This window comes from Camelus bactrianus, chromosome 15, assembly GCF_048773025.1.
Source record: "Camelus bactrianus isolate YW-2024 breed Bactrian camel chromosome 15, ASM4877302v1, whole genome shotgun sequence".
NCBI lineage: Eukaryota > Metazoa > Chordata > Mammalia > Artiodactyla > Camelidae > Camelus > Camelus bactrianus.
In genome coordinates, this window is record NC_133553.1 from 29119898 (window position 1) to 29143482 (window position 23585).

At 52.6% G+C, this 23585-nt stretch overlaps 1 protein-coding gene across 5 annotated transcripts in view; it reads left to right on the forward strand.

Annotated features, from left to right (window-relative positions):
- The window catches only part of KLHL29 (kelch like family member 29), a 295226-nt gene that overhangs the window by 105936 nt on the left and 165705 nt on the right, over positions 1 to 23585 (forward strand). Inside the window, exon 1 of one of the 5 annotated variants that reach the window (XM_074341724.1) lies at positions 21238 to 21362. The exons of 3 other annotated variants lie outside the window; for them this stretch is intronic. The gene's annotated coding sequence lies outside the window, so the exon portion shown is untranslated. Of the gene's footprint in view, positions 1 to 21237; positions 21363 to 21818; positions 21934 to 23585 lie in introns of those variants that run through there. One more of the 5 variants, XM_010948602.3, reaches the window with a different exon arrangement.

Genomic DNA, 23585 nt, shown 5'->3' on the forward strand with positions numbered 1-23585 from the left:
TGGAAACATAATTAACTATTTCCTAGAAAAGAATTTTAAAACATGATTACTTTCCCCATCTCCACATCTCCTTGAGGCTATTAAAAAAAAAAATCAGATTTCAAATCATGCGCACGCAGTGAGTCGCTTTTTCTAGTTCAGCTGACGAGGTTGCACTTTGACATGCTTTTCAAGATTTGAATATTTTTATAAATCATGATTATGCTACTGTTTAATGAGAACAAAAGTGGAAACGGCATCTGCCTGTCTGCAGCAGAGCGCCTCGCGGACTGTGTGCGCTGTCTGGGAAAGTGCTGGCCCCGTCTGGAGCGCTGATGAGCGTCTTGATTAGCTGAAATTGCTTCCTGCCATAGTTTGGAGGTGTCAGTGTTGTGATGAACTGGGTCATCTCAGGGATTCGGGATGCAGGAGCTGCTCTGAGACTCAGAGTGGCTGGCAGTCCGGAGTCAAGTCCAAAATCCCCAGCTCTTCCCGGCATGGCCAGCTTCCCTTCCTGTCCAGGTTGGGATCTTAGGACCATTCTTTGCTAGACTGTGAGCTTCTCCAGGGCAGGACATGGGGCTGATACCGATTGAACTGAACATGTTTGAGAGGGACTGTAGTGACTGCTGGTTGTGGAGAAAGAGGTCGTTTGGGCACAGGAGGCAGATGTAAGGTGCAGTGGAAATAGCGTAGGAGAGCTGAGGGTCCAGACCCTGAGAGGAGAGCTGCGGGTCCAGACACTGAGCTCCATTGTCATTCAGCTCAGCCACTGGTGTTCAGGTCGAAGAGCTTGTGTCAGCAAGAGTTTAAATGATTTGGTGTTCTTTGTTTTCTAAGTTTTAGAGCTTTGCCGCTTGTTAGCTTTCTTTCAAAATTGTGAAACTAAAAATGTTTTTGATTTTTAAACTGGTTACCATTTTTATCTGAAAAACTCATTGATCCAGAACTCTTTCCCACCACCCCCAAGAAGTTCCTCTCTAAATAATGGTTTAATGTAACTCTGTACAAGGAAATGCCTAGATCTTAGGTGTATGGTTCAATGGTACGCACTGACTGGCAAATGCAGATGTCCGTGTAACCCACATCCCCAGCAAGAAAAGGAACATTTCCATCAGAAAGTTCCAGAAATTTCCTTGGGCCCCTTCCCAGTCAACCTCCCCACTCCAGAAGCAGCCACTGTTTTCAACATGTGTTTTCATTTGATGTTTTAAATTAAAACATCACCTGCATTTTGAAACTGAAAAGGACTCCTTCCTCCGAGGCAGGCCCGTCGCTGGCTCCTGGGCCCACGGTGTGCCCTGCTGAAGCCAGACCCAGAGGTTGCCGTGCCCCCCGGCTCAGACTTGGAAGTTGTCTGCAGTCTCTGCACAACCCACACCTGGAATCTCAGACATTCGCAATACCTGGAGAACAATGGGTGGCAAGAAAATTCATTCTGTGCTTTTTCTAGGATCGCTTGCATGCAGTTGTGCCCGCTGAGCAGGAAGACTCCAGATTAGAGGGAGGGAGAGAGAGAGGCTGCTCATCGGGCTGCATAATCAGCAGCAAACATATTTCCGCCCCAACAAAGAGAACAGTGTGTTCCTGAGACGCTGCCGTGCGGCTCTGAGGCTCGCTGGTGGGCGGCTCTCCTGGGAGGGAGGCGGGTGTTCCAGCTGCTCCCCCTTTTTTTGCCCCAGACTTTCTGGCTCCTGAGGCGGGATGACTCCTGAAGGACCTGGCAGAGGGTAGAGATGGCTCGGGCTCCCATGCCCCTTCCTCCCTCTGACCCTCATGAAATAAAATTCCCGCAAACGTACCTGCCTGCCCGGTGGGTTCCCCAGTCATTAGCCTCAGGTGGTCAGGCCATCCTTCTGACCACACTGCTGCCTCTTTAGATGCCGTGTGTGTCTTGTTCCCCTGATGCTGACAGCCAGTCCATAGTCTTATAGGGGCTGTGCTGGTTTCCCAAACCCCTCTGCCCTGTCGCTCTTCCTGCGAGTCGTCAGTGGGCTTTGCTAGGAACCGTGGACACTTCCAGGTGGAAGCAGCCAGCTGCCAGCTTGCAAGACAAACATGAACAAATAGCCAGGCTGCAGTGTGACTCAAGCCCCTTCTAGGTCAGGTGTCTCCCCTGCGACCCTCTGCAGTTGACCTCGTTGGTTTGGCTACTAAAACCTCATCAGGATTCAGGTCTATTTAGGGTGGCCAAGCTTGGAAAAAAGTCTTTCTTTATTTATTTCTTTTCTTCTTTTACCTGTAATTGTATTTTCCTGTTTAATCACCAGGATTTAAATCAGGAAAGCTAACCTGAGAATGTATGTGCTTTGTTTGAATGTCACAGTCGTGCCCTTTGTAAAATTACTGCAAGGCATGAGAATTAAAGATGTGAATAATTGGGATGCACAGGACTGCAGCGGGTGAAGGCAGAGCAGAACCGGGGGTGCTCCCCATGAGGGGGACCGCAGGTCACAGCCCTGAGCTGGGATGCAGGGGCTCCAGCCCAGTCCTCACTCCGCCTCTGTTGTCTCTCTGGCTGTTGACAAATCATTTCCTGGCCTGTGCCTCAGTTGCCCCATTTGAGTGAGTGTTGGACTGAAAGGTCACTTCCAGTGTGAGCCTCTGAGGCTCTGTAATTCCTTGGATGTCACTGGTCACTTACAAGTTTGCCATGATCACTGCCAATTACACTGCTGAATATTTAGCAGGTTCTAGAGACTCAGACCAGAAAATCAGAGGAGGCCATAGAAGTTAGTGCTGTCCCACTGATGGCTTGTGGTTTGTACAGACTCCTCGCCACCACGGCCAGCAGCCCCGCCAGCCACGCTCAGCCTTGGTTATACAGAGTGAGGCAGCCAAAGGAGCTTCAGAGGCCCATGGCCACCAGGCCCCTTCACTTCATTTTGTAGAAGCTACCCCCATCCAGGCAAGGCCCCAGCTGAGAAGTGAGGCCCTGATTCCAAGAGGCAGCAGCAGCCAGCGAAGGAGGAAGAGGAAGCAGACGGGGATGTCAGAGCTCAGCACGGCAGCCTTAGTCCTGCATGTGTTGCTTTCTTTGTTTAGAAGAAGGGGCCAGCTTTCTAGGCCATATAAATGATAAAACACTTCTGTGTGCCCACACCCTTCCTGCTTCTCCACTGGGAGTCCTGTTTCAGCCCAAAGGGGTCACTGGGCTGGAAGCATCTCAGAAAAGCACTCTCTGAACCAATCAGTGAGGTCCCCGAGAGCAGGGCCATTCTTGTAGACGATCCCTGAGGGCCTTAGGGCCAGCAGGGGGCTTCAGGAGAGCTTGGCCGAGTGACACCTCAGGCCGGTAATTCTCAAAATTCTTGAAAACAGTTCCAGGTCATGGATGGAAGACAATGTCAAGTTCCATATACTCTGTTCAGGGCCAGACAAGTTTATCATACATGTCACAAGTGATTTTTACTTTTTTAAATATCTTTTTTTTTAATTAATTTTTGATGCTGAAAGTGACAAACGTCATTTCCCTGGAAAATGCAGTCATTTGGGAGAAGCTCAGAGAGTGAGTGCTTTGACAGCCCACCAGCCTGAGCCTTCTGAGCAGGGGCTTCTGAGGCGCTGACGGGGGCTGCTGGGAGTGAAGCGGCGGGCCGGGCCGTCTACTGCGGCGTTTCCTCTGCCCCTGCTCGCTGTGGGCCGGGCTGCTTCAGTCCTCGTCTGGCCACACAGTGAGAGGCCTGTGGTTGCAGGCAAGGACCCAACTGTGCTCCACTGGGCGGCAAAGACGAGCTTGGCTGGCTATGCCCTCTGAAGGCCCAGGGGCCATTAGTAGGGTCTCATCTGGGGAGCTGGGGGCCGGGAGGTGAGGGAGCCTGGCTCAGGGATTTCCCTGAAAGGGGGTCACAGCTCCTGTTGCAGCTGGAACTGGATGGGGGACCTGCGTTGGTTGGGCCAGAACAAAGGGCTGGGTTGTGAATTTCATCTGGTTCTTGTGCAGGCTGGGCTTGCTGGGGCTCCCTGGGCGAGGCCTGCCCTTGGGCCAGCCAGGCAGCTGTGTCCCTGAGGGTCCCAGCCTGTGGTCTGAAGCCCTGGCCAATGGATGTGCTCCTGCCCCTCCCTCCCAAGCCCCCCAGCCTCCCCTGATGGTCTTGGTGACCTTATCTCCAACCACGTGGCCAACTGAAACCTCCAGGACACTGGGCATCTTTGATCTGCCAACCTGCCCCCAAGAGGCTGTCATTTTCAGAAGGTCCTTCTGCCTTTAATCTTCCCACAGGGAACAAACACCCTTAATGGGGCTCCTCCCTTCAGCTAGAATGCTTTGTTTTCTGTCCCGTTGGCCTTTGACACACTACACTTGAAAATTTCTCTCCCTTGGAGCTGTAAGTGTTGTTCACCATTGTTTGCAAGTAGAGAGTCTGAGGCCCAGGCACCAAAGGAAGACCTAGGGTTGAGAGCCCGTGATTCAGGGCATCAGAGGACCCTCACCTTGCCCTGAGCATCACCCCAGCCCCAGCGACCGCTTCCCCCACACGTGGGTGTGTCCTGGCTGCCCTCATCCACACTCAGCCCCTTACTGTGGACATTCAGTCAGGTTGTCTGGGTGACTCTTGAGACAGCAGACACTGGCTTTGGTGCTACTTTGCGTGTCCTGCCCCACCCTAAACCCCGAACAGGCTCTCAAAACCCCAGCCCAAATCTGTTACCTGGGCCCCATTGTCCAAAAGAGGAGTTCCCCCAAACAGCCCCCTCCCCCAGAATCTCCCACAGACAGATCCTGGGAACAGAGGGAGGCTCCCACAGGACTAACCTGGGTGACGGGACGGAGTATAATCAAGAGCGGCACACACGCCCTCCCCGACGTCGGCAGACGTGAGTACATGCTGTGTCTGTAGCTGGGAAGAGGGGCCGGAGAAGGCCAGGGTGCCGGGGCTGGGATCTGCTTCTGGGTCTGCATCATAATCCCTTCCCAGCCTTCCCCTGGAGAGGGGGCATCAGAGGACTCCCGACCCAGTTTGGGAAGAGCCTCTCAGCCCTCCGGGCCTCTGAAGAGGACGATCCGTCTGTCACTGCCAAGGCCAGGCAGCTCCCGGCCAAGCTAATTAGGTCAGTGTCCCCTCTCCGCGCAGCCCAGGCGGGCAGCGACCGGGCGCCGCACTCAGGTGTGAGCAACCACTCCATCACAGCCTTGCGCCGACTCGCGGAAGCAACGGGAGCATTTTGTGTGGCGAATGCCTGCAATCCTTTCACCTCCTCTTTCAAGAAGATGATGAGGAAACAAGCACATTTCCCTGGGAGGGGTGGGCACTGTCCAGACATATTCCAGATGGGCATGATTTGGAGTCTTTCCTGCCGCTGGTGGTTCATTTTCCAACAGACTGGGCAGCTGGCCTTGTTAACAGGTCGTTTGTTAGAAAACGGAGCTGCCTCTCATTGTGCACTTGAAGGAATGGAAAAGCTCGCGTCCCGACCTTCCAGCCTCGAGGTCAATATGGACGCATCGTCCTGGGTGCCTTTGTCAGGAGATTCTGCCTCCCTTCGTAAAATAAGCAGCAGACCCTCTAGCTCAGCGCTGAAGAGAGAGTCCCTGCCCCGGGAGGCACACACAGTAGGACCCTTCAGCCCCACCCTTATCCCCTGGGAGTCACTTGTCCCGCAAGCATCTCTGCCCCCTTGTCAGACAAGGACTCCATTTACTCTGTTTATACCAGCCCGGACTACATGTGGGTGTTCAAGGCCATTACCGTCTTCTCTGTGGGCACTGAGATCGTGCTGGAACATTTAAAGGGGCTTTCCCAAGGGCCATGGGAGAGCAACAGAGAAGCAAGACGAAGAGTATCACATAGCTGGACCATCTGCCCACTCCCTCAGCACCTGCATCCCCCCCTCCCCCGCCAAGAACCACCAGCTCCTACTTTCCTGGGTCCAGTCCAGTGATGGACACCATCATCACTCCGGGAGCTCAAACCTGAGCAGTGACTCCTCAAAGGACCCTCAGGAGCAGGCGAGACAGAAGCAGAGCTCTCTTAAGTCCCGCCTTCTGCATCTGCCCCCGTGTGCCCTGTACCCCCAGCACCTGCGGGGAGAGGGCAGAAATCTCTCTTCAAGAGCTTCATGGGAGCCCCAGAGCAGGCTTTGGGGAAGGGAGGATGCTGAGTTTATGTCAGAGAAGCCTCCACACCCAAATCCTTTAGATTCTTTTTATATAATGCAGAAAAGCCGTGACCGGAGTGTGAATGGGGCCAGCCCTGGAGTTCTGAGTCAAGTTACGAAGGTGGCCTTTCTGGGTGGGGCTGCACAGGTGGGCTCGGCTGTCTGCACACGTGTGTGCTCCCAGCCTTCTTGGTTCAGGGTCCAGGCCTGTGAGCACCACGAGTGTCTGAATCCTCTAATGTAAGGGGCCGGATAATAGCCGAGACTTGAAGAAGGCTTACAGTGGGGAAGAAATAACCCATGTGGGAGGGGTGCCCCTCTCAGAGGGCTGTTTGTATGTTCCGACCCACCGGAGAATAGGCTTGTACGGTCCTCATCTCCACCACGGCTGGCTCGCCGGAGCAGTGTGACGCTGGGACACACGTCCTCCTTTCCTGCTCCCCAACCTTAACAGCAGCAACAGGAACAGCTCACTTTTGGGGATCTGATGTAACCAGGGACTCAGCTTTTGGACTTTGCAGAGCCTCTGGGAAAAGGTTGTATTTTTAAGACTAGTTTTTAGCAGTAGCTCTGAGTGTGTCTTTACCTGTCTCTTGATTCTAAAAGCCCAGACTGAAGACCCAGGGCTGCATCTCTGTGGGCAGTTTAGAGAAGCTGGCCTGACTCAGGCCCAGCCTTTGGAAATTCACCCAGAGCAGCATGCTTGTTCCTGAGGTGCCATCTTTCCTTCTGTCCATCAGTTCATCAGGCTTCTACTCTCAGCCCCCCAGCAGGGGTCTGGACAGAGCCCCTGTGGCCTGGTGCTGAGCACAGGAGGGACCAGGCAGGTGGCATCTGTCCTGGCCACAGTTGCTGTGTGACAGACCACTCCCAGACCTTGAGGTGTAAACAGACGTTTTGTCTTGCTCACAGAGTTCGTGGGTCAGGACTTCAGACAGGGCACGGCAGGGTGAGTCTGTCACTGAAATGTCTAGGACCTCAGCTGGGAACACTCCCTGGCTGGGTGGTTCCACTGCAGCCCTGGGATCACCCAGAGACACCTTTCTCATGGGACTGGCTGCCCACGGGCCTCTGCTGGGGCTGTCTGCTGAGACAGCTGTGTGTGACCCCTCCTCTCGCCTGGACTTTCTCAGAGTGTGGTGGCCCGGGGGGTGGCTTTCTTACCCGGAAGGCCAGGGCTGGGGAAACAGGGGTGCATCCCTTTGATGACGTAGCCTCTGAAGGCATGCCTTGTCACTTCTGCTCCATTCTGTCGGTTACAAGGGAATCACAAGTCCACTGGGACTTCAGAGGAGGGAAGTTAGACTCCGCCTCTCAATGGGGGAGGCTGGAGGTTCTAGAAGGACATGAGATATAGTCCACCACAGCATCTCTGCAGGTCCCTCCATTTTGCACATAAAACCCACAGCCTTGACAAGGTGCTTGTGAGTCTGTCCTGAGCAAATTCCTCGGGCCTGACCAGATTTGGGTTTCCCACCTTGGTCTCCTAGGGCCTGTGATTTAATACAAGCAACTCTGCAAGCAAGTTCCCAGGGACAATGATTTTTTTGGGGGGGAGGGTGGCGTTTAACATAAAGCACAGCTTCCATGTAGTGGTGAAGGCAGAGACTGGAACTAGACTGCTGGTTCCAAGGCTGGCTGTGTCACTTGCTGTGTGACCTTGGGCAAGTTCCTTAAGATGTCTTTGCCGTTGTTCCCTCATCTATAAAATAAGGATGATGAAAACGGTACCTTCTGCATTAGGTCAGGCTGCCAGAACAAAATGCCATAGACTGGGTGGTTAAACAAGAGAAATTTATTTTCTCACAGTTTCAAAGGCTGGAAGTCCAAGATCAAGATGCCAGCCTGGTCATTTTCTGGGAAGACTCTCTTCTTGGCTCAAAGATGGGAGCCTTCTCACTTTGTCCTCACATGGCAGCCTCACGTGGCTGTCCGTTGTCTCTTTTTATAAGGACACTAACCCGATCATCTCACTCCATGAGGCTCTACCCTCATGGCTTCATCTAAACCTAATCGCCTCCCAAAGGCCCCACCGCCAAATGTAATCACACTGGGGGTTAGGGCTTCAACCCATGAATTTGAGGGGAACCCAGTTCAGTGCACTGAAAGCCCCTCCTTGTAGGGCTTCCACGAGGGTTAAAGGAGTCACTGTTTGGGACATGCCTGGAATGGTGCTTGGCCTATGGTAACCATTACAAAAGAAAATGAAAAAAAAAAAGAGCCCAGGGCAGGAAGCAGCTGCTCTGTGTGTCCAGGAGGACTGTGGCTTGTGGAGTCCTAGAGACATGGGGTAATTCTGCCTGTGCATTGCTAGGACTCACATCTTTGATGAGGATGACAGATCACACCCACGTGGGCTGGGAAGTGCCGTGGGGGGCATTGGGCCGGCCACCGAGCCCAGGGTCTTGCGTCGAACTGCAGTGTGGAGATTTCACCTTCCTTCATCTTTGTGTGTGTGTGTAGTTTTTTTTTAAGTTAATAACTTATTCTTGTCCATGGTTTGGGGAGAGTGGGGGAAAGGAGTTGAAGATAGCTTTAATTAAATATTGCCACTCCCTCCTCCTTAAGGTCATTTACAGTCAATAAGGGGGAGGGAGGAGAAATATCTCTTCAGAAGGCCTTGCAAATGAAAAAAAATGAATGACTGAATGCAAAATGTTTTTATCTAGCCCACATCCTTCGTGGGGTTGTGATTTAGTATGTGCACAGAGCTGTATAGAAATACAGAGCAGCTGGGGAAAAAGTCTCAGCCCTGAGAATCTTATAGTATTAAAACTTGAGTAATCCCACACAAGAGAAAACTACAGCAAAGCCTGAGCTTGGCCCCGGCAGACCGGTGTGCTCCGCCCCTGCGACCCGGGGGCTGCGGGACGTCCCCGGAGAGCCCCAGCACAGACTGCCTTTGACAGCTGAATTTTATTAACTGTTTTTTCATTACTCCTGATGGGCCTGGCAATGAACTCTTATCAGTGTATTGTGGCGAGTACAAGTCAATTAATTTCTTTTAAATAACTTCAGCTGAAATCCTATTTGATTTATATTCCAAAAAAGATTTCCATTCCACTCCTTCCTAAGATTATAGTCCCGGCTGAGTTAATCACACTGGCTGCACAGTCACCCATACCCCAGGGAGAAAACGGGATCAAGGAGAGGAGGAAATGAGAAGAGGGTGGATCTGAGAGCATTCTAAAGACCCTTTATTCAGTGTGAGGCCATGTGCTCCGTGCCAGGAGAGCCCGTTTAAATCTTGCCTGCAGAAAGGCTTATTTCTAGTCGTTGCGGCAAGGGATGAATTGAGAAACACACACGATGTCCAGAAGGGGGAGGCGTTTTTGCCAAGAAGTGTGACCCGTGGCCACTGCGGCTGCTGAGGTTTGGGGGCAAACCACCCCCTCCCCCTCATCAGGCACACAGTTTACTGTAAGTTCCTGGGGCTGATGTCCCAGGAGCCCTTCCCTTAGCTCGGCCCCGACTGTGAGCACCTGAGCTTTACATGGGCCGCTGGCTGGGGCCACCCCAGGCATGGTGTGGGTGACGGTGAGCTGTCACCATGAGCAGAGCTCCAACAGGCTTTGCTGCCGGTCTGCCCATCTCCCAGACAGAGGCGCCACCTTCCCAAGGGTCTCCCCCGTTTGTCACCAGCCAGCCCTTCCAGCTGATAATGCCAGGCTTGTCTGGGAGGCAAGGATGGCAGGAATACCGTGTCGGAGGAAGTGGCGTGAGTGGGGTGGCATCTGGCCCCAGAGAGCAGAGCTTAGCGAGCGTTTGGTGTGACAGTGACGAGAGGAGCTCTGGGGGAGGGTGGCCCCCCTCCTCTGGGAGAAGTGCTGTGGCCGAATCCCAAGGCCAGGCAGGCGTGGGGCTGGTGAGAGATGCCTTCCCAAGCTGTCTTCTGTCCTGACGCCAGGCTGCTGAGTTGGGCCTGGCAGACTGTCAGGCAACAACAGGTCACCGCCCTGGGGTAGGAATACCCAGTGAAGAATTGCAGGGCTGTTCAAAAGTTTGGCAAAGATGAGTTTGGACAAAAAAAGTGTATTTGCAAAATACCTGCTATGGATGCTGTGTTCGTTTGCTAGGGCGGCCTGAACAAAGCAGCACAGACTGGAGGGCTTACACAGAATCCTACGTTCTCACAGCTCTGGAGGCTGGAAGTCTGAGATCGAGATGTCTGCAGGGTTGGTGTGAGGAAGGCCTGCTCCAGGCCTCTCTCCGTGGCTCAGAGACGGCCATCTTCTCCCTGTGTCTGCACGCCGTCTTCCCTTGGTGCCTGTCTGTGTCCAGATCTCCTCTTCTCATAAGGACACCAGTCCTGTTGGATTAGGACCCACCCTAATGACCTCATTTTAATTTAATTACCTTTGTAAAAACCCTATCTGTAAATAGGGTCATATTCTGGGTCACATTCAGTGTACTAATTCGGGGAGGACACAATTCAGCCCATACAGATCCTGTCCTGGGGAAGCAAGATAGCAGTGTTTCCCACACTGTAAACCTGACAGCCAGCATCAAGCACCTAGGACACTTGATAAAAAATGTGAGTTCCTGAACCTCACGCCAGAGCCACTGAATCAGAATCTCTAGTGGTGTGGCTCAGGATTTGGTATTAAAATAAACTAAATCAGCTCCCCAGGTGATTCTGGTCCCCTCTGAAGTTCAGCTGTGTGTGTGTGTGTGTGTGTGTGTGTGTGTGTGTGTGTGTGTGTGTGTGCAGGAAGGGAAGGGTGGCCCTGAGGATGACACAGCTCACCTTCAAGGAGCTCCCTCGCCACAGAAACAAGACCTATTTGAAATAATCAGAGAAAATAAAATGCAATATACTTGTAATCAAGTGGCCAATTGAACAGCACAGACCAAAGTGTCGGGGTGACTTGGAGAAGGCAGGAGGTTCCCCCAAACTGAGGAGAGTCGGGAAGCAGTCCCAGAGGGTGGTGTTTCTCACATCTTCCTCCACACAGAAATAATTCAAGTCTGAGGATCAGAAATATGAAAGGGCAAGGATACTGGAAGATGTGAGGATCTGTATAAAAACAAACCTCACTGTTAAGCGTATGCTTGAGCCGTGTATCACTTTTGTCTTTATCAAAAAGCAAATTTGGTGTGTTTTCGGGAATTCCTGTTTGCGGTCTTGGGTTGTGATATCCATGCCCGACACATCAACACTCAGCAGAGATCTGCTAACTTCAAGGCTTGGGGTGTTCTGTGTGGTTTGTGGCTGGGGCAGCTTCATCTCTCTGGAGGGAGGTATGTGGCTGGCGGGGAGGCTCAGCGGGTGAACACCAGACAGGATGGGCTTGGTGCTTCTGATTCCAGCAGATGGGTGTTGATGTGGTTGCTTTAAGTGACATTCATCCTATCTTCCTGCCTGTGAACTGATCCCAGCCAACGAGCAGTTGACAGTAGAACTATGTCAGGCCTCTCAGCGGAAAAAACATGCCTGGAAGTGACAGGAAGCACAGTGAGTCCTGTGGGCTTGGAACTGTGTTCACACTTACTGGCTGGGTCCCCTGGTAGGTCACCCTCCTCCCTATGCCTCGGATTCCTTGTCGGGAAGATCAGGGGAATAATACTACCTCTGCCATAGTTCTGTGGTGAACGTTAAATAGGTTAATTACGAAAGGAGTTTCAAATAGTGCCTGGAATATACGTATGCAATAAATGTTAGCAATCAATACATTTTTTTCCACCTGGGTGAGTGATGTTCTGAGATTTCCTTCAAACAAGGTATCATGGTTGTTCTCTAGGGACTGGCTACTCACTAACAAATCCATTTCCTTATCGTGATCTATATAGCTCAGTGATTTTTCTGCTCTCTGCTCCAAGCTAAAGCAAGAGAGCTTCGCCCCCCTGGAGTGAAATGAAGCATCAGCCAGTGCAGGTCTCAGCCTTCCTGCAAGGGGCAGGGCCATGGGCCGTGTGTGTGTGTGTGTGTGTGTGTGTGTGTGTGTGTGTGTGTGTGTGTTTACATGTGTGCACATACTCCTTCGATCCCAAAGTAGTTGTGTGTTGGTTAATATTCCAGTTCCTGGAGATTCTAGGAACAGGCATCCTGCTTAGATGGCTTTTCTGTCCATGCAGTGGGGGCTCTGCTTCCTGTGAGGCAGTGGCCCTGATGCACACTGTTCACTCTCAGTTTCCCTTAGAACCAAGTCCATGTGCGTGGGCCGTGGGTAGGGCCAAGGTGGCTCGTTGCAGTCTCCTGCCACTCACCCTTGGGGGCTCCACATGTGATGGTCCCCATATGGGCAGAGGGCAGCTACGAGAGCACAATACTTCTCCAAGGGTCTCCCTGGGACACTGTGTGGGGCGAGTTCTTCCCTGTGCCTGTGCTTTAAAGTCATGGTGAAATATTGAATTCGAGGAGAAGGAGGAAAGAGGCAGAATCGTTGACTCCTATTTGTGGATTAATTCTCTAATACAATTTTTTTTGCAAACAATCTTACAGAAACCCACTAGAGACAATAAAAGCAGAGCTCCCTGGTTAAAGTGGGGGTGCCCTCCTTCCAGAGCCCCTGAAAATCCCACATGGAATCCTAGGATGTCTCCGAACCCAGATGGAAAACTCCTGCTCCATCTGGGCATCCTCCTCACTTTCTAAGCCCATCCCCTGCTGCTGGCCTCTGTTCCTTGACAGTGTCCACAGCACCTTCCCTGCAGCATGGACAGGACAGAGTCCAGGAGAGAAGGGACCACTCTGTCCAGAACAAGGCCAATGTCCTAGTGGATCATCACTGCAGACCTCTTGGCTCAAATATGCCGTTTGAACTTGACTTTTCTGCCCTTTCCCAGTATCTGACTACCAGTGCTAAATGAGGCCTGAGCGGGGAAGATGAACAGCCTGATGTGTTAATCCGGACTGTCCCTTGTCACAATCTGGCTACTAGTCTCCTCCTCCCTCCCACGTCACTCAGGGGACAGGAGGACAGCGGGAGGGGTTGGAAGTGCTGGGTATCAGGAAGTGAGAAGGCAAGACCCACTACTAAGAACGTATGGGCTTTGGCAGGGGAGCCTGTAAACTCCAAATGGCCCTGTCTTTAGACTTTCACATCAGTGTACAGCTACCCCAATTTTTCTGTTATTATTATTTTAACACAACATTGGCCCTATTTTTAAAATCTACTGCGCTTGAGCAATTTTTTCTGACGTCAGCTGACTGCCGGCAACTCTGCTTGAAAACAAGAATAACCAAATCTTCTAAGAAGTAATGCCGAACCTGCTTCAAACGCAATAAATCACAAAAACCATTGTTTACGATAAGTGGTATCTGATTGCTGTTAGAACCTGTGTTTATTGCTTTTGTGCATTATGGTCTCTTGTAATTTGGACAGCCAGAAATTGTATTCCTTTATGCAGCGCGTAGGAAGGGTTTGTAAGGAGTGAGGCATCTGTAATTATGCTGCCAGGGAGTGGGGTTGGGGAGCCTCAGAGGAGCGTGAAATGCAATCGCCTGTTTTTCATCTAAGAAGCTGTTGGTGCACCATGCTTCCCACTTTTCCATCTCTTGGAATCTTCCAGGCTCCTTCAGAGACCTGAGCAGAGGGACACAAGCAGCAGGAACCTCGTAGCCACAGTGCCCGGGATCAGAGCCCTTAAGTGGCCTCCAGGAGCAGAACGTGGGGTGGGTAGGCAGCCACAGCCCCACAGGAAGCTGGACAGATGGTTTTCCCTGGAAATTGCCTTAAACGCCCCTGCAGATTTCTTCCCTCAGTCTCACCCATCCTGACAAGTGCCCACTCGGCTTCCTCAGCGAGGGCTGACAGCGGGGTCCAAGGACAGTCGACGGCAGAATTCCTGGCGCCTCTGCCTGCAAAATCGGAAAAGGAGCTACTTGGCCACGGAGGCTGGATCTTGACACACAAGATGTGCAGCCCCTGTCAGCCAGTGGGTCACATGTCTCTTGATTTCTTTGAGGCACTGTGGGAAGAGAGGCTGTGTCTGGGGCTTGGTGGGTGGGCTCTCTTTCTCCTAATCCAAACATCTGGGCCCGGAAGAGGGCTGCGTTTCTTCTTCATTGGAATAGACAGGCTCCTTCTGTCCTCACTGCATTTGCTCCGTTGGCTCCCCCACCCGCAAGGCTCCTTCCTGCCCACCTCACCTGCGTAGAACCCGCCCAGCCTTCACGTTCCTCCACTTCCATCAGAGTCTCCCCTGGGCTTGTTCCTCCTCCAATATTCACAATCTCAGTAGAATTTCACTGCCATCCCCCAGTCTCTTAAGCCTAAAAACTGGGATTCATCCCAGACACCTCTCCTCCCCTCCATACCAGTGCTAGCTCGGCACACACAGGGCTCTCCTGAATGAGCTCAGTAGCTGGTCAATTGCCAAGTCTTAACCAACATTACCTCCTGGCTATTTCTCCACATTGTCTCTCTTCCAAGGACCCTCAGCAGGAGCCTCACCAGCCCGGCGCTCCATGACCTAGTTGGGGTTTGGGGTCACGTCTTGGTCTCTGCCCCCCGCAGCCAGACATGCTCCATTTACCCCAAGCCCCGCTCTGCTCCTGACCACCCTACGCAGCCTCCTGCCTCTGGTTTCACTGGTAAGGAGGTTTTCTCTGCCTCAAATGTCCTTGTCCCCCTCCTCACCTGGCTTCCCTCCTTTGGAGACGGCTCCAGCATCATCTCCTCTAGGAAGCCTTTTCCAGCCATGCCTGTGGGCTTTTGGAGCCCCTCAGATCTTTGTGTTTTCCTCTGCGATAACTCTTATCACAATGATAATAAACTATGAGTGTCTCCCCTTAAAGGCAGAAACACGGCATTATCCGTCTTACCGTCCCAGTGCCCGGCACATCTGGCCCATAGAAGGGGTTCCGTACATGTCGATCTACATTGAACTTGCACTGAAGCTCAAGGAGCACATGGAGGGCAGAGAGCTCATTAAGCCCTGATGGTACATGACTGCATGTTACAGCAAGTTCATGGATGAACTTGAGCCACACCCCTACACAGCTGGGGACAGGTCCTTGCACAGCCCGTGGGTCTGGCGCCAGGCCAGCCTGTCTCCCTTGAGGGCCTGGCACTCACTCCAGGCAGGGACTCGGCCTGAGGAGTTGCAGCCCTGGCAGTGTCTGCACACAGAGCAGATGTTCCTCCTGGAGGCTCCATGAGTGAGCCCGTGAGCGAGCTCAGGGGTGGCCTAGCCTCACGTGGGGATTGATGCTTATCGCCTGCAGAGGATAGGACTGTCAAGCATGCTTTATTGAAGAAGTAAATGATCAATTGCAATTCTCACACTATGAACTCTGGTCTGATTGCCCAAGCCCTGGCCTTAATAGACATGGTGCTGGACAACAGGGTCCCCCCCCATCACCCCTAATGCTTTTATTTTTTAAATTCTTATTGAATTATATTGATGTACAATATTATATATGTTACCAGTGTACACAGTACAGTGATTCACAATTTTTAAAGGTTATACTCCATTTATAGTCATTATAAAATATTGGCTATATTCCCCGTGTTGTACAACATAGCCTTGTAGCTGATTTATGTTCTACATAGTAGTTTGTACCTCTTAATCCTCTATCCCTATATTGCCTCTGCCCCCCCATTGGTAGCCACTAGTTTGTTCTCTAAATCTGTCAGTCTGCTTCTTTTTTGTTATATTCACTAGTTTGTTGCATTTTTTAAGATTCCACATATAAGGGACATCACATAGTATTTGTCTTTCTCTATCTTAGTTCACTTAACATAACTCTGAGGCGCCTAGATCTGAGCTTCAGGGTAGCGTATGGATCCCTCCTGCCCTGTCCAGCCTGGTAGCAGAGCAGTAGAGGAAGTGGGAAGAGAAGGCAGCACCCACTTCCAGGAGATCCTCATCTCTGGGGCTGTGGGCCTGCTGGCCAACTGGGAGCCACTGGTCACACAACACCTTCCATGCAGCCCAGTAAGTGCACTTAACAGGCCCAAGTGTCAGCTTCCAGATTTGCTGATTTCAACGTCTCCCCTTAGTTCACTCACACACACATACACACACACACACACACACACACTCACACACAAGAATGCTAAATTGGCCAAACTCACTGCCTGCACCCAGAAACAAAGCGGACCCCTTCCCTCTCTTCCTCCTCCCACCGACCTTGCACTCCCTGCGCCCCCAGGGGCAGATTTCGGCTTTGGCACCATCGCTCAGCAAGCTAGCTAGATAACAGCCTCTGTGGTAGAACCGGACAGGCCCATGATCACTGATGGCTTTGACTCTGCAGGGAAGTACAGTCAGAGTTATGAACAGCTGGTTGGCTTTTTGGAATTCAAGCTTCTTACAAGTCAGGGTCTGAGAGTGGACCCTCAAGCCAGCTGGCCAATCAGCAAATCCACCAGGAGCCTGGTCTGGACCCTGGGGAGGCTGAGGAGGAATTAGTGCACAGAACCCCTGCTTCCAAGGCCCTTGGGGTCTGATCTGGGCTGGGGCAGTAGGGCCTGGGTGCAGAGCCAACTCCCCCAACCCCTGAGCATCCACACCTGTGGCTCTGAGGACAGTGGACAGTAGGGCTTTAGGGAACGAGTGGCAGAGTGGGCTAGGGTAGGCTGGTGGCTGACAGGCCTCTGCCTGTCCGGGAGAGGGTGCAGGCTTGGCCCGATTTCAGCTGCCTCATGGCACTGAGGCTGCAAGGTCCACAGGGAGGACGCATGCAGAGTGTCCTGGGTGTGCTTCCCTGCCCCGTGTCCAGGGGCCAGGGTGAGTAGTGCCCTTTCTTAGTCTCTCTCTTTTGGTCCAGGGGTCTACCATCTGCAGACTTCTCTTTTCTTTAAACTCAGCAATATAAGCAATTTGACAGAAATTTTTTAAAAGGACTCAATATATACTCAATTTGAAATCATCAGCCTTTCCAAGTTCTTCTCACATCTCTTCCACATGCAGACCACGAGAGGATACCAGACTCTCGTGGTTTCTGTTTCTCTCCTGATGGGATTCCACCACATCCGTGCGTCTCCTCCATCCCAGTGTGGCCCGTCCCCAGGCCCAGCCCCCAGCGCAGCCCTCCTGGAGTGCTGGGTCACACACCTTGGCACCCTCTGGCCTATATAAAGCCTGGGACACCTCTCAGCCCCCCACCAGGCCCTGTCTGTGCCCAGCTGTCACAGCCAGCCCTGCGACAGGACTGGGCTTGGGGTGTCACCCTGACCGAAGGCTGTCAGCAGAGAGGGTGTCTGCATAAACCACCTCTCAGTATCACCTTCCCAAGGGAGAAGCCAGGTAAAGGAGACACAGGGGTTGCAGGATGGAGCTGAAGACCTCTGTGTTTCCTTGAAGGGAATCAGTGGCCACTCCAGGGGAGGGTGAAGCCCTGGGTCAAACACACTCTGGAAATGGAGTATTGGGTAGGGGTGTGTATTGTGGTAATTTTCTCAAGGTTAGCCTCTGCAGTTTCATGAGATCCAGGGCAAGCGCCTGTGCCTTCTAGGACCTCAGTTTCCTAATCTGTGCAATAGGAGGGCTGGAGGGAGAGGAGCCTCCGGGAGCCTTTCAGGCTGGCTTTCTCTGTCTGATTCATTGACCACTTAAAACAAAAACAAAGCCTTGGATGTGGGCGACAGGGAAAGGGAGGACAAAGGACGCCTGTTTGCTTGTGGTGGAATCCAAGTTGTAGACTCACTGGCATACCCCTCACCCCTTGCTGGAGGTCAAGGCCAGGCCACTGCCCTGACTCCTGTTCCCTGGGTCCCAAGACTGTGAGACCGCCAAAGCGCACTGGGAAGGGTAGATGCCAGTGATGAATTACACGAGTCTTTTCTTTCAGTGGACTATTTACATACCCCGACTCGTTAGCGGGAAACAAACTTCTGTATTCTAGCACATAAAAGTTTCCCCATGCTGTAAGGTCACTTTTTCACACATTTTTTTCCTTAGGACAACACATATCCTCGTTCTAGATATTTCTATACTTTAGCAAAAGGAACCATTCTCATAGTAATGAGATCCCCAAATAAAGTTCAGTTCATTTTCATCTCTCTTGCCTCCCTGAATAGTATTGCTGGACATGTTACATTATCATAAACCAGAGTTCAGGCTGCATGTAGGGTTTCCACAATTGTCATTTTTCTCTGGATACAAATTCTGATTACTACCCACAGTTTACAAAGACCTGGCTCCCTCCCACCACCATTTGTTTGTTTGGTAGGTGTGTTTCTTTGCTGGATACACAAACCAGACAATGAGAAGTAGAAGGGTTTATGATGGAGGGTCCTGTGTCCTCTGTCCCTCCTTCCTGCCAGCCATCTGGGACAAGGAAGCTGGGTCAGGGTGGGTATAGGGAGTGATGGGTGAGGGGGCTGACGCAGGGCGCCCCCACAAGAGGACCCACCCTTTGGCAATCCCAAAGGAGGAGGCTGTGGGCCCGAGGCCTCCTAGCTGGCCCGACCTGCAGAAGAAAGGGAAGGAGCTCCCACACAGCAGACTTGGAGGTGAGGTTTGTGTGCTGGGAGTTTCCAGGTAGACTTGCTTCCCCTAGGACTGACACTCGGACCTCACAGGAGGGTTCAGGATCAGGCCTTCTCCGTGGTACACTGATGCTGTTGGTGCAGCCTACCCCTATGGCCCCTTTTCCCGGCATCCAGTCTGCCCAGGCCCTCAGGGCGGCCGCTGTTCTTGTCCGCCTCCTCCCAGACATCTGCAAATGCCTCCCCGTGGAGTAGCTGCGAAGCACCTCCCTCGCTTCCTCCCTTTGTGATGTGGGGGTTAAGAAACTGCCTTCAGACTCAGATATCTATGCATTCGAATCCCCCTGATGAGCTTTGTAATCCTAGGAACGTGTCTTCACCCCTGTGTAAGATCTTTCATCTGTAAAACGGAGTTTTGTAAGAACTACAGCCCAGTCCGGAGGATGGAATTAGGTAACACGTCAAGCACCCTTTCCGGTGCCTGGCACCCACAGGGGTTCCGTAGGTGATGGGGTCTGCCGGCAGCGCCTTTCCTCATGCCCACCCACACTTCCTCTAGCTTCTCCCCTGAGTCTTCTTCTCTCTGCCAGGTTTACCCCCAGTAAACCCTAACTTTCTTTTATTTTAACCAAGTTGGGTAAATCCTTCTGAAGGGACAGCTCACACACACCCCTCTTCCAAGGCATGATGGGTGGAGAGGCACAGCCTCTGCGCCACCCAGGCCCTGTCCCCCAAGCACTTGACCGCAGTCTCCTCCCCACAGCTGAGCGTGGGAGCCACTTGTACCCCCACTGCCTAGGAAGGAACAGGGGCTCCAAGAATTCAAGCTCAAGAACACGCAGATGGTAAATGTCCGAGCCAAGACACAGGCTCTACGGAATTCCAGAGCAGCGATGCCCTGATGCTGCAGGGTTGGGGCCGTGGTGGCAGGTGGGAGGTTTGTCCCTGAACTGAGTGACCAAAGGCTGCTGTGCTCTCTGAGCTTGTGCCCCCGTTTCCCGTCGTCTTTCTGCCTCTCCTCTCACTCTCATCCATGAAATTTGCTACAGTCCTTGTCTTGCCCGAAGCAACAGCACCCGCTCACCTGCTGTGGACTGCACGTTAGAACCGTGTGCAAAGGAAGCACTCACAGACCACAAACAAGGGTGCCGAGGCTTTCCCATGATCAAGGAGCTTCTGCACCACGATGCCACCTGGTTTGCTTGTTCTACAGATCTGACTGCTCCTTGACTTATGGCTCTCTTTGGGGTAAAGGAAGGACAGCTCTTCCTTATTTCTGGGCAGACTGGAGAACTTTCACCTCCTGGTAATCTGATCAGAAAAAAAGAAAAAGACACTTTTTTGCAGGGTTGGATAGTCATCCAAGTGGGTGAGGTGGGAAGGTGAGGCAGCCGTTTCAGGCTTTCTCCCCACAGAGTGGGCTGGTGGCCCTCAGGGGATCCAAGGCCCTGGAGCGCAAGAGGAGGAACCCAAGGCCCAGACCCTGAGGAGGTGGTTTGGTCTCCTCAACCCCAGCCCTAATTCTGGACCCCTACCTTCTAGTGTTTTTGTTTTTGTTTTTGTCTTTGTTTTTGTTTTTTAGGGGGTTTTTTTAATCTTTTTTTTTTTTTCAGTGGAGTTACTAGAGATTGCACCCAGGGCCTTGTGCATGCTAAGCATGTGCTCTGCCACTGAGCTCTACCCTTCCCCCCCTAACCTCCAGCTTCTATTCCTGACTCCTGTGTCAGCTCTCTCTAGGAGATGCCAAGTCATCTACCATCTCTAAGGGCCAGGCTGCACATCTGTCAAATGGCGGTGTGGCTGTGCCCCCAGTACCTGACAGAGTTTGCACAGAGAGTAAACTCCACCCCAGAGAGGCAGCAAGTGCCACGTAGACGCGAGGACTTGTGCTATGGCCTTGACTTTGCAGTTGCCCTGATCGCCGTCTTCAAAGAGCTGCCCCCATAGCAACTGTCTCTGCAGAGCCCAGGGTCAGAACCTGTGTCCCTGCCCCTCGGGGGTGGTTATGGACCTTTGGTGGGAAAAAAGCCTGGGGCAGGAGAAGGAGGGCAGAGGCATTTCAAACTGCCCGGCATTCTGACTTCCACTGGTTCCTTCCCCAGCCCCAATCCGCATTTTGTTCAGCGGACTCTGAACAGGGCAAGCTTACTGCCTGGATGCAGGTGGGTAACTGCGCAGCACTTCTGGAGCAGGGCCGGGGGCAGAGGACCGCGTTCCTCAGGGAGAGCAGAAAGGACGCGTGTAGTTATTCTCCAGAGTGAGTTTTCAAATCCCTCCTATGATCCTTCCTCCTTTCTAAAGCAAAGGACAGAAATGCAAAACTGTGGTTCTTGCCAGTGCTGATAAGGAAAACCAGTGAATGCAGGAGTCTCATTAAGAAAATCCTAAAATTTTAGTCTTATCACTGCTGCAACATAATACAGTAAGGATGTTAATTCTGACCTCTCTCAGCCCTCCCGCCCCCTGAAATCCCTTTCAGCCAAGGCTGCAGAATGAACTGCCCCGCCTGCTACAGCCTCAAGTCCTGTCTGATTCGGATTTGGCCCCTTGCCACACGTTATGGAGTCAGTCTCCAATTTGAGTGGGTAGGGCTTTGCCTGCTCACACTTCCAGCTGTCTTTGCGGTAATCAGTTCAACAAGCACTGTCTAAATCCCTACTGTGTGCAGGGGAGGGTAGTAGGAGCTGCGAAGTGTCCGAGTCTAACTGAGCCCGTCTCCTTGAGAGAGCCAATGAGCTAAGGAGGGAGTGCTGATTTATGGGCCAGGCTGCCGGCCGACCTTGTGCCCAGCAAAGACGTATTTCAACAGGCTTCTCATCCAAGTGGTTATTTGCTGTTTGTACCCCTTGGACTTGGTAGTGATTCTACAATTCCTGTTAGCAAAGCGGGAACAGGAACCTTGAAGTGAGTACCCATCTCATACAGAGATTATCACAGAGGAATCCTTGTGCCTCTTTGGGGAGTTTGCCTGGACACCTTTAGCCCTGCTCTGTAATGATAACGAACTTTTTTACTAGCAAGCTTCACTCTTCCACCTTCCCCATACTGCATTTCCTTTCCCCCGTGACACCTCTTGAGGTGGGTAGAGTTGCCCCCGAGTATTCCCATTTCGCAGAGAAGGAAGCTGATGCCAGAAAGAGGGGGCGACTCGTGACCTGCTCCAAGCTCCGCGAGGGAGTGTCAGGGCCCGCCCAAACCAAGTGCCGGGCTCCTCATCTGCATCTCTTTCCACTACACCAAACCCGAGCCGTCCCAAGGGCAGACGACACCGCAGTGGCACAGGCGCCCGCTGGGCCTGCCTGGGCTCCGAGCAGAAGCTGGTGCTCAGAGGGGCTGCGCGAGCTGGAGATGCTGCGCGGAAGAGGCGCCGCGGGGAACCGCAGGGCTGCAGCTGCCTAGTCACGGTGATAGATGTTCGCGGCTCAAGGGTGGGGGCTCGCGGGGCCCTGGTGCCAGGGTGCTGCGCAGCTGGCAGGTCAGTGGGCCAAGCATCACATTTCAGCAACAGGATCTCAGCACAGAGAGTGAGGGGGAACGTGCCAGGCGTTTGTGGTCTTCAGCAGGGAGAAGGGCTGGGGGCTGGGGGAGGGACGGTGGTATCGGGAATCGCTCTCTCTGGTTCTATCTGTTCTGTCCGTTTCTTTGCTGGCCTTGCCACCTTTTTTAGCATAAGCAATGCTGTGTGTCCTTCGCAAGACCCAGTGAGAAAACTGTCCTTAAAAGTCAGAGTATCTGAAGGACCTCGCAGGGAGAGAATACTTGATATGAAAATGTTCGGGAAAGCACAAGCCTCCCAGGTTCCTTGCCTCTCGGTAAGAGTTAGAAAGGCATCTTCCAGCTGTGTGTGTGTGTGTGTTTGTGTGTGGAGCGGATTTATATTTGCTAGGGATCCTATTTGGCAGTAATTTTTCTCCCTGTAAGTTTTTACTCACCGCCTCTCAGACGGGTTCTCAGCTGGGTGACTTAGGGATCTCCAAAATGTGCTGACATTCCGACCGGCGAGAATGCACACTGTTACTTTTAATGAGTGGGATTTGTTTTTAAAAGATTTCCCTGAGCCAGCAGAGGGCCCAGGTGCAGCCCATGGTTCTGGTCCAGGGGACAGGAGGCTGAACACATGACTTCAGGGTGCCAAGAGCTAAGTGTTCCGTGTAGACACAGAGGAGGGAGGAGAGCACCAAAGGAGACAGAGCTCTGGGAGCGAAGAAGGCAAAGGCCAGGCCCGCCTCCGAAAGAAAAGAGTTCTCCCTTTGTTCCTCTGCCCACTGCTTGTCCCTGAGCCTGGCCCCCAAGGAGGGCAGAGGAGATTTCTGGGGCTCAGCCTGGAGAATTCCTTTCTTCTTTTCTTGCTTCCTCCTATGCCACGTGGCTTCAGATCATGACATTTCTGTTCGATGCTGTCAGTGCCTTGGTTTGAGGAGAATGTCTCTGTACCCAGGTCCTTTGGCCAAGAAGAAATGGTGCCCAGAGCCCGCTGGCATCTGCTCTGGACAGTCTCCCTACCTCCCCCGCATGACCAGCAGACAAGTTCCTTCCCCCAGGCGGTGGAGCAGAGCTGAGCTGGAGGTGATGGGCCAGGCCTGGACCCCAGTCCTGAGCTTGGGCGTGGCCAGAGACAGTAAGGTATAGAACCAGCCGTGACTTGCCTCCTTCCTCAGAAACTTAGTAATCAAATAGCCGCAAGCCCCAGCCCCTGCCCCTACCCAGAGGCAAGTCCGCGGGGCCAGGGCCCACCAGCTATTTTTGGAAAGCTATCAGGTGTGCAGGACACCCAGTTGCTTTTTTCCACCTGTTAAAGGGATCCTGTGTCTCTGCCACAGGGATCCTGTGTCTCTGCCACAGGAGTCTCGCTGCAGCCTGGGCAGCCACTAAGCTCCCTCTCGATGTCACCCAGCCACCTCTCCGGCCTTCTCTGGCCGTGGCAAGTGAGTCCTTGAGATCCCTGGGCCCAAGTTGTGGGAAGCATGGACCTTGGACCCTCATACTTGGCCTCCTCTGCCTCCCTGAGAGGGAGTCTCCAAAGCTCAGAAAGTAAAGTCAGGTCAGGAAGAACCTTGACTCGGTATGCCTCCCTGAGGAGTGTTGGCTCATCAAGCAGCAGGCCTCGAGTCCTTGTTCTGCAGGAGA